Source organism: Bidens hawaiensis, unplaced genomic scaffold (assembly GCF_021521415.1).
Source record: "Bidens hawaiensis isolate Kalapana, Puna unplaced genomic scaffold, B.hawaiensis_p1.1 tig00059936_1, whole genome shotgun sequence".
NCBI lineage: Eukaryota > Viridiplantae > Streptophyta > Magnoliopsida > Asterales > Asteraceae > Bidens > Bidens hawaiensis.
The window spans coordinates 29,162-35,931 of NW_027500798.1; the positions used below are offsets into that span (position 1 = coordinate 29,162).

A 6,770-nucleotide genomic window follows, 5' to 3' on the forward strand; every position below is an offset into this window, starting at 1 on the left:
GCAAGAACGCGTTACCTTAAGTTAGTAGAGTATTACTAATAGGTCGTTAGAGATTGACTTCAAATTTCACGTTAATAGTTGGGAGTGTTTTTGGGAGGCATATACTTTTTGTATTTTAGTTAATTGAATGTGGTTTTTATACCTTATTAACTAGTGTGATGGAAGCTGAGGTTAGATATCAGTTTACCACTACTGAAACTATTTTGGTTACCTTGAAGATACAATCAACCAGACAACAGTCACAAAACCAAGCGGCCGGTTTGAACAAATCATGAAGGCATAGACTACAATTTGGGGCATAAACAGGTCGAAAACAGCACGCAGACATTTTGACAACTTGAATGTGACATGGATATGAACATGAACTCACCTCACATATTTACAGCTAGTAAATCACAAATTTACACCAATAAGAAATACAATTGACTGCAAATCAATGGTGCTTAAACCACATAACACAACCACCATTTCGTTTGATCATTAAATTTTGACATAAAAGAACCCTTAAACATTATAGAACAAATGAATCAATCCGTCAGGTAGGGCTGTCACTTTTAATCGAATCACGACCCGAGTTAGTCAAACCCGGACTCAAACTAACCCGACTCGAAAAACCAAACCCAAAAAAAAGGCCAACCCAAACCGAAGTAATTCGGGTTGGCTCTTGGGCTTAATTTCTAGGTTTCGGGTCAACTTGAAAAACCCAGATAAACTTTTGTTTAAAAACATGATATTATTAGGTTCAATGTATACAGAACGCTCTAAACATTTCACATATTCCCATCCCACCTATTATTGCTCATTGACTATAAACTATTTATATATTTTTTCGATTTATGGTTTATAACAATTGTAATCAAAGAATATGTTGATTTATCGGGTTATCTTAATTTATTATTTGGTTATTTACGTAATGAGAAAAGAATCATATTTTTTTTATTATTCCTTTCGTTTTCTGATGAACCCAACCCGAAAATATTCGAACCCAAATACCCGAACCCGAAAAACCCGTGAGAGATTTGGGTTGGGTTCGGGCCTAAATTTTAAACTTTAAAATCCGTATAACCCTAACCTCATAACCCAAAACCTGAAAAGCAAACTCGAAAAACACCCTACTGTCAGGTTCATCTGTGTCGGGCCTGATTCACTAAATGTGTGCAGGGATCATGGCCTCAAAATTGCTGATTTTGATAGTGGCTTCATGCCAAGTTTTACGTCAAAGAATTTGGTAGACGTTTATCAAGGAGGTTATAGCTTCACACCATGTACCACTATCAATCGTGTCTAACCAGGGTACTCGGTTCACATCAAGGTTTTAGACAAAGTTTCATGAGGCACTGGGTACAATGGTAAATATCAGCACGACGTACCATTCTCATACCGCCGTATGAGATGCTTTGTGGGAGACGTTTTTCGAACTCTTGTGTGGATGAGATTGATTAGAAGGAATTAGGGAGTTTGGAGGGGTTAAGACAATGCCAAAAGAGTTTGATTAAATCAAGGAAAGAATGAAAGTTGCATAGGATATGCATAAATCTTTTGTTGACAAGTGATGCATACTGATTGAATTTAATGTTGGTGATAAAGTAATGCTCAAAGTTAAGCCCAAGATTCATCGGATCATTTAGGAGTTTGGAAGTACCCGATGAGTTGAGAGGCATTTCTCCTACTCTCCATGTATCACATTTGGGAAAGTGTCTAGCCGACGATACAACCCACGTATCATGGCCAGTAGGAAGATGTTGAAGTGGATAACAGATTAACTATGTTGAGGAGCAGTAGCTATGACTTATTGAAAGGAAAAGAATTTGTGTAGCAAAGCTATCAGCCAAGTTAAGATCCTTTGGAAAGGGATTTGAGGCTATTTGGCGTAGAAATCACCAAGAAACGCTGACTGCACATCGGGTGGAAAGTTGTGGAAGTAGTAGAATAAGGATTTGGCTGCCTTTGAGGTAGGTTTATTCGACTAAAGATTGGCATCTAAGAAGTTGAAGTTGTTGGAATCGGTCTGCCCAAGACACATATTAGAGTTGATGTGGCTAGTACGTTATGATCCAAGTCGGGTCATACCCAATAACAAGCTAGACAAACACCATGATATTTATTTAAGATATGATCTAACAAATAAATATCAACACTTACAATATTTGGAAATTGGATTTCTAAATATTTGCACTTGTGTACTAAATAAATTATATGGATAATTTATGTTACAAGAGATTTTGCATTTTGCATACACGATGTTATTTAAGTGGGTTAAATAACAATATGCAAAACTTACTGCATTTTGCATATACGATGTTATTTAAGTGGGTTAAATAACATTATGCAAAACTTACTGCATTTTGCATTTTGCATATACGATGTTATTTAAATGGGTTAAATAACAATATGCAAAACCTACCGCTTTCGCACTTTGCATATACGAAGTTATCTAAGTTAGTTAAGTAACAATATGCAATGCATACTGGATTTGCATGTTATATTATGTTATAAATTAAATAAATAAAATAGATTACTTGAGTTTGAATTTGGTGGGAATCTTTGGCTGCACTTTTTCCCCCCTTCTCTCTCCTCACTTAATGTTTTATTTATTCAAGACATGCAATAGTGGTGGTTGGTTGAATTAAATAGTGCATTGGTAACTTACAACCAAGATGACTCTCTCTCTCTCACATACACAGGTTGCAAGTAAACCTTTCTTCTTTCTCTCTCTTGGATTATTTCGGCCAAGGAAAGAAATATCAAGGAAAAGTTTTCTAAGTGTAAATCCTAGCAAAATCAAGGTGTTTGTTGGAAGCTTGAAGGGTATACAAGCTTGAGGTTCTTCTATCTTGGAGACTCGCTCTTCAAATCATCGTCTTCTTCTTTTTCTTGGACTCTTGAAGGTAGTATATTATGAACACCCTATGGTTATTTATATTGGTAAGCATGCAAATTCGTATATGGATCCGTGGCTTGGGTTTTGCATATAAAATCGGTTTTATATATTCATCAAATTAACAAGATTTAAAACTTATTTTTCCGCTGCATTTTTCATATAAATGGTTTATATGACTTTGGTGATCTTGTTAAATCCCAACAGAAGTTTCCTATGTTTATTATGTTATATTTTAAAAAATCTACTTAATGTGTGCTTTAGTTAAGTTCCAAATGTTTTAAGAACTATCTGTATGTGTAAATCCAACCTATTAATTAAAGGAAAGGCTCGAAGAAGGGTTGTCTATGGGTTTCATAATATTCAACTTCATATCCCATTGACTAAGGTCAGTACAGTACAATACATAAAAGTAAAAACGTAACGACTAGGCAACATTAATTCAATTTCATATACCATGAAATTATTTATTTAGCGCCACCATGAAACGTACTACTAGAAACGAGCAGCAGCCACAAGCATCAATGGATATTTTTTATGGATAACGAGTCCAACCTTCTCACTCATGTCAAGTTCTTGAGATCTCTCACCATTTGGCAATGCGAAATCATACTTGTACACCAAGTTGGCTAACACGAGGTTTATTATAGAAACCGCAAAATCAATACCCGGGCACCCTCTTCGCCCGGCACCAAATGGTATAAATTCATAGTGAAACCCTTTAAAATCAACACTACTATTCAAGAACCTCTCTGGCTTAAACATATCAGCATCTTCCCATATCGAAGGATCTCGTGAAATCGCCCAACCATTTACTATGACTTGGGTACCTTTTTTGATATCATACCCCATGACATTCACATCCTCAGTTGATTCATGAGGGACAAGTAGCGGTATTATCGTGTGTAATCGCAAAGTCTCTTTCAAGACGGCTTTCAAGTAGGGCATCCGGTCGATATCATCCTCGGTGATCATAGGTCTTCCGTTACCTACTGTTGTCACTTCTTGTTGCAACCTTTTCATGGTGTGTGGGTGTCTTATTAGCTCACTCAGTGCCCATTCAGTAGTTGTGTATGTTGTATCAGTTCCACCGGAAAACATATCCTACAAGATCACGTACAAGAAATATATGTTTTATAAATAAACAGTATGATTGGCTTTGGGATATAAATAATAAATGGTCTGGAGATGGAGACAGACTTACAATGACAAGAGCTTTAATGGTATCTCTTCCAAACTTAAAATTTGATGCGTTATCTTTTTGAACATCGAGTAAGATATCAACCAGATCATGATCATTTCCAGCAGCATGATCAGTGCCAATACTTTTCCTCTTTGCTACATGCTCTTCGATAATGGAATCAACGAAAGCATCAAGCTGTTTGCCAACTGTCTTTGCCAGACGTTCCAAACCACGCAACCGGTCGACCCAAGACAGCCACGGAACATAAGTCCCCACGCTTACAACGCCAAGCAGATCCTGAAAATTCACCAGCAACTCTTTGAACTTAAAACCCTCGTAAGTCTTTCCTAGAGACACCTCACAGATGATATTGTTACTAAGCTTAGCAAGCATGTTGGTCAGATTAAACGCCGAACCGCCACTGCCGCTAATTTGGTCGATAAGGCGGGTTGTTTCTCGTTGTCGAACATGCTGATACGACTGAACCTGCTTCTTACACAGAACGTGGATGATCGTAATGCTCTTGATCTGCCTCCAATACTCTCCGTAGGGCGCAAACCCTATGTCCTTGGAGCCATAAAAAAGCTGGTCCGGAATGGGTAACTTTGGGCGGCTTGAGAAAACCAAGTCATGGGTCTTCAAGATTTCTTTAGCCGCATCAGCGGAGGTGACCACAAGTGTGGGCACACTCCCTAAATGAAGCATCATAACGGGTCCATACTTATTGGCTAAGGACCGGAGAGAGAGGTGAGGGACGGAGCCTAGTTGGTGAAGGTTTCCGATAATCGGAAGCTTTGGTGGTGACGGTGGTTGCTTCTTTAAGCTTAGTTTAGAATTATTTGATGATAGTAGCCATTTAATTGGAATAATCAACAGCAACAACGTAAGTAGGGAAATTGAAATGAGAGGTAACATTGTTGTTGCTATATATATATGGCTAGCAGATATATATATGCAAGGCTTGGCTATCTTTCTATCTATATATTATGGTTGTACACACACATATATATATAGACTTCAATTTTCTTATAAATGCGTTTATATTTGCATACTCTTAATTAGTACCAACACCAAGCCATTTGTATTTATTAGGTGTGGTACTGTGACAGAAAAATACGACACAACTTTTCTGATCCCCAACAAGTATCATTTGCATGCCGGCCACAAGCGTCATTTGCATGCCACACAAGTGTCAATCGCATGGGGTAATTATGATATTTATACTCAAATTTCAAATTACAATGACGCTTAAACGTTCTAGTTTTGGGTGTTTTTAGGGCCACAAATTTAGTTGCTTCTAACTTCTAAATCATGCATATATGTAGTTAACCACTGCCCGTGCTTCTTGATTTATTTCTAAAGTTGTAGCTAACCTAATACTTTTACATCGTTTTCTCACTTTTGTCTAACTGTATGGTATTACTGTGTCTACATTCTTCCTCTTAACACACGAGTAGTGTACGCTGAGGATGCTCTTGTTTGATAGATTGAATTTGAGAGTTTGAGTTGAGAGGTTGAGTGAGATCAAAATGACCGGTCTTCTTGAAGGCCCTATTACGTTATAAGAAAACAAGATAATTTCATTATTGGAAAATTCTCCAAATAGCCTAGTTTGAAAAACAATTTCCAGAAATAACCTAGGTTTTCAACAAATCCCCAAAATGGCTCAAGATCCATCGGATCCGACGGAATTTCAACACTGTCCGATGAATTTGTGGACCTTTAAAATCGTGCCACGTGTCAATTTATTAATGGTTATGATGGAATTCGTTAAAGAACCATCACATCTGACGGAATTTTTAATGGTTCTGTTTGTTTTTGCATCAAGACCAAATGGTTAGTACTAGAGGTGCACAAACCGGTTTTTTTAAAAAAACCGGTTCGGTTATTAAACCGGACCGGTTTTTTTTGGCCCGGAAAAAAACCGGTTCGGTTAATAACCGGACCGGTTAATAACCGGTTTTTTGCTGTCAAAACCCTAACCGGTCTAACCGGTTAGGACCGGTTTAGAAACCGGTTAGAACCGGTTAATAAACCGGTTTTTTTATTAACCGGCTTTTTTATTAACCGGTTTTTTTTATTAACCGGTTTTTTTTTTTTTTTTTTTTTTTTAAATTTCGCGGTTTCAAATACGAATATTTGTTTTTTATATTTTGTACTTAATGAAGACCATTATTTTTTCACAGTATAAATAAACCGGTAAATACAAGGCAAAACGGTAACTACAAGGCAAAACGGACTGACCGAAGCCATTCTTTGCTTTCGTTGTTAGGGTTCTTTGCTTGGAAGATGAGTATGAGTGTGTGTTGGTGAATGTGTTTTCAACAAACCAAAGATTAAAAACACATAACTTTCATTTATAGTTTTTACATTAAAAATACAAACATTAAATCGTTATCGCATATTCGTAACTCAAAAATACAAACATTAAATCATTAACACTGAAGAAATCTCTGCCAAGAACTGTTGTTCATGATTTAACTCAAAAATACAAACATTAAATCGTGAACTAGCAGATGCTCCTGTTGTTCCCAATCGCAGTTTGTTCATGATTTGCCTCCATGTTTGCTGTTTCTTTAACTAAATTAGAAAAATTCAAATCAATAAGTAAATAAGAGCACATATTAGGAAAAAGAATGCTTAGACACGATTACATGAACAACTTGCTGTTTCTTACTCATGATTTGCCTCCATGTTTGCTGTTTCTTT

General features: G+C 36.8%; 1 pseudogene; it reads right to left on the reverse strand.

The window, feature by feature from the left end:
• Positions 1–3,325: 3,325 nt before the first annotated feature.
• Positions 3,326–4,976, reverse strand: LOC143602855 (3-beta-hydroxylase pseudogene; annotated as a pseudogene).
• Positions 4,977–6,770: the final 1,794 nt, after the last annotated feature.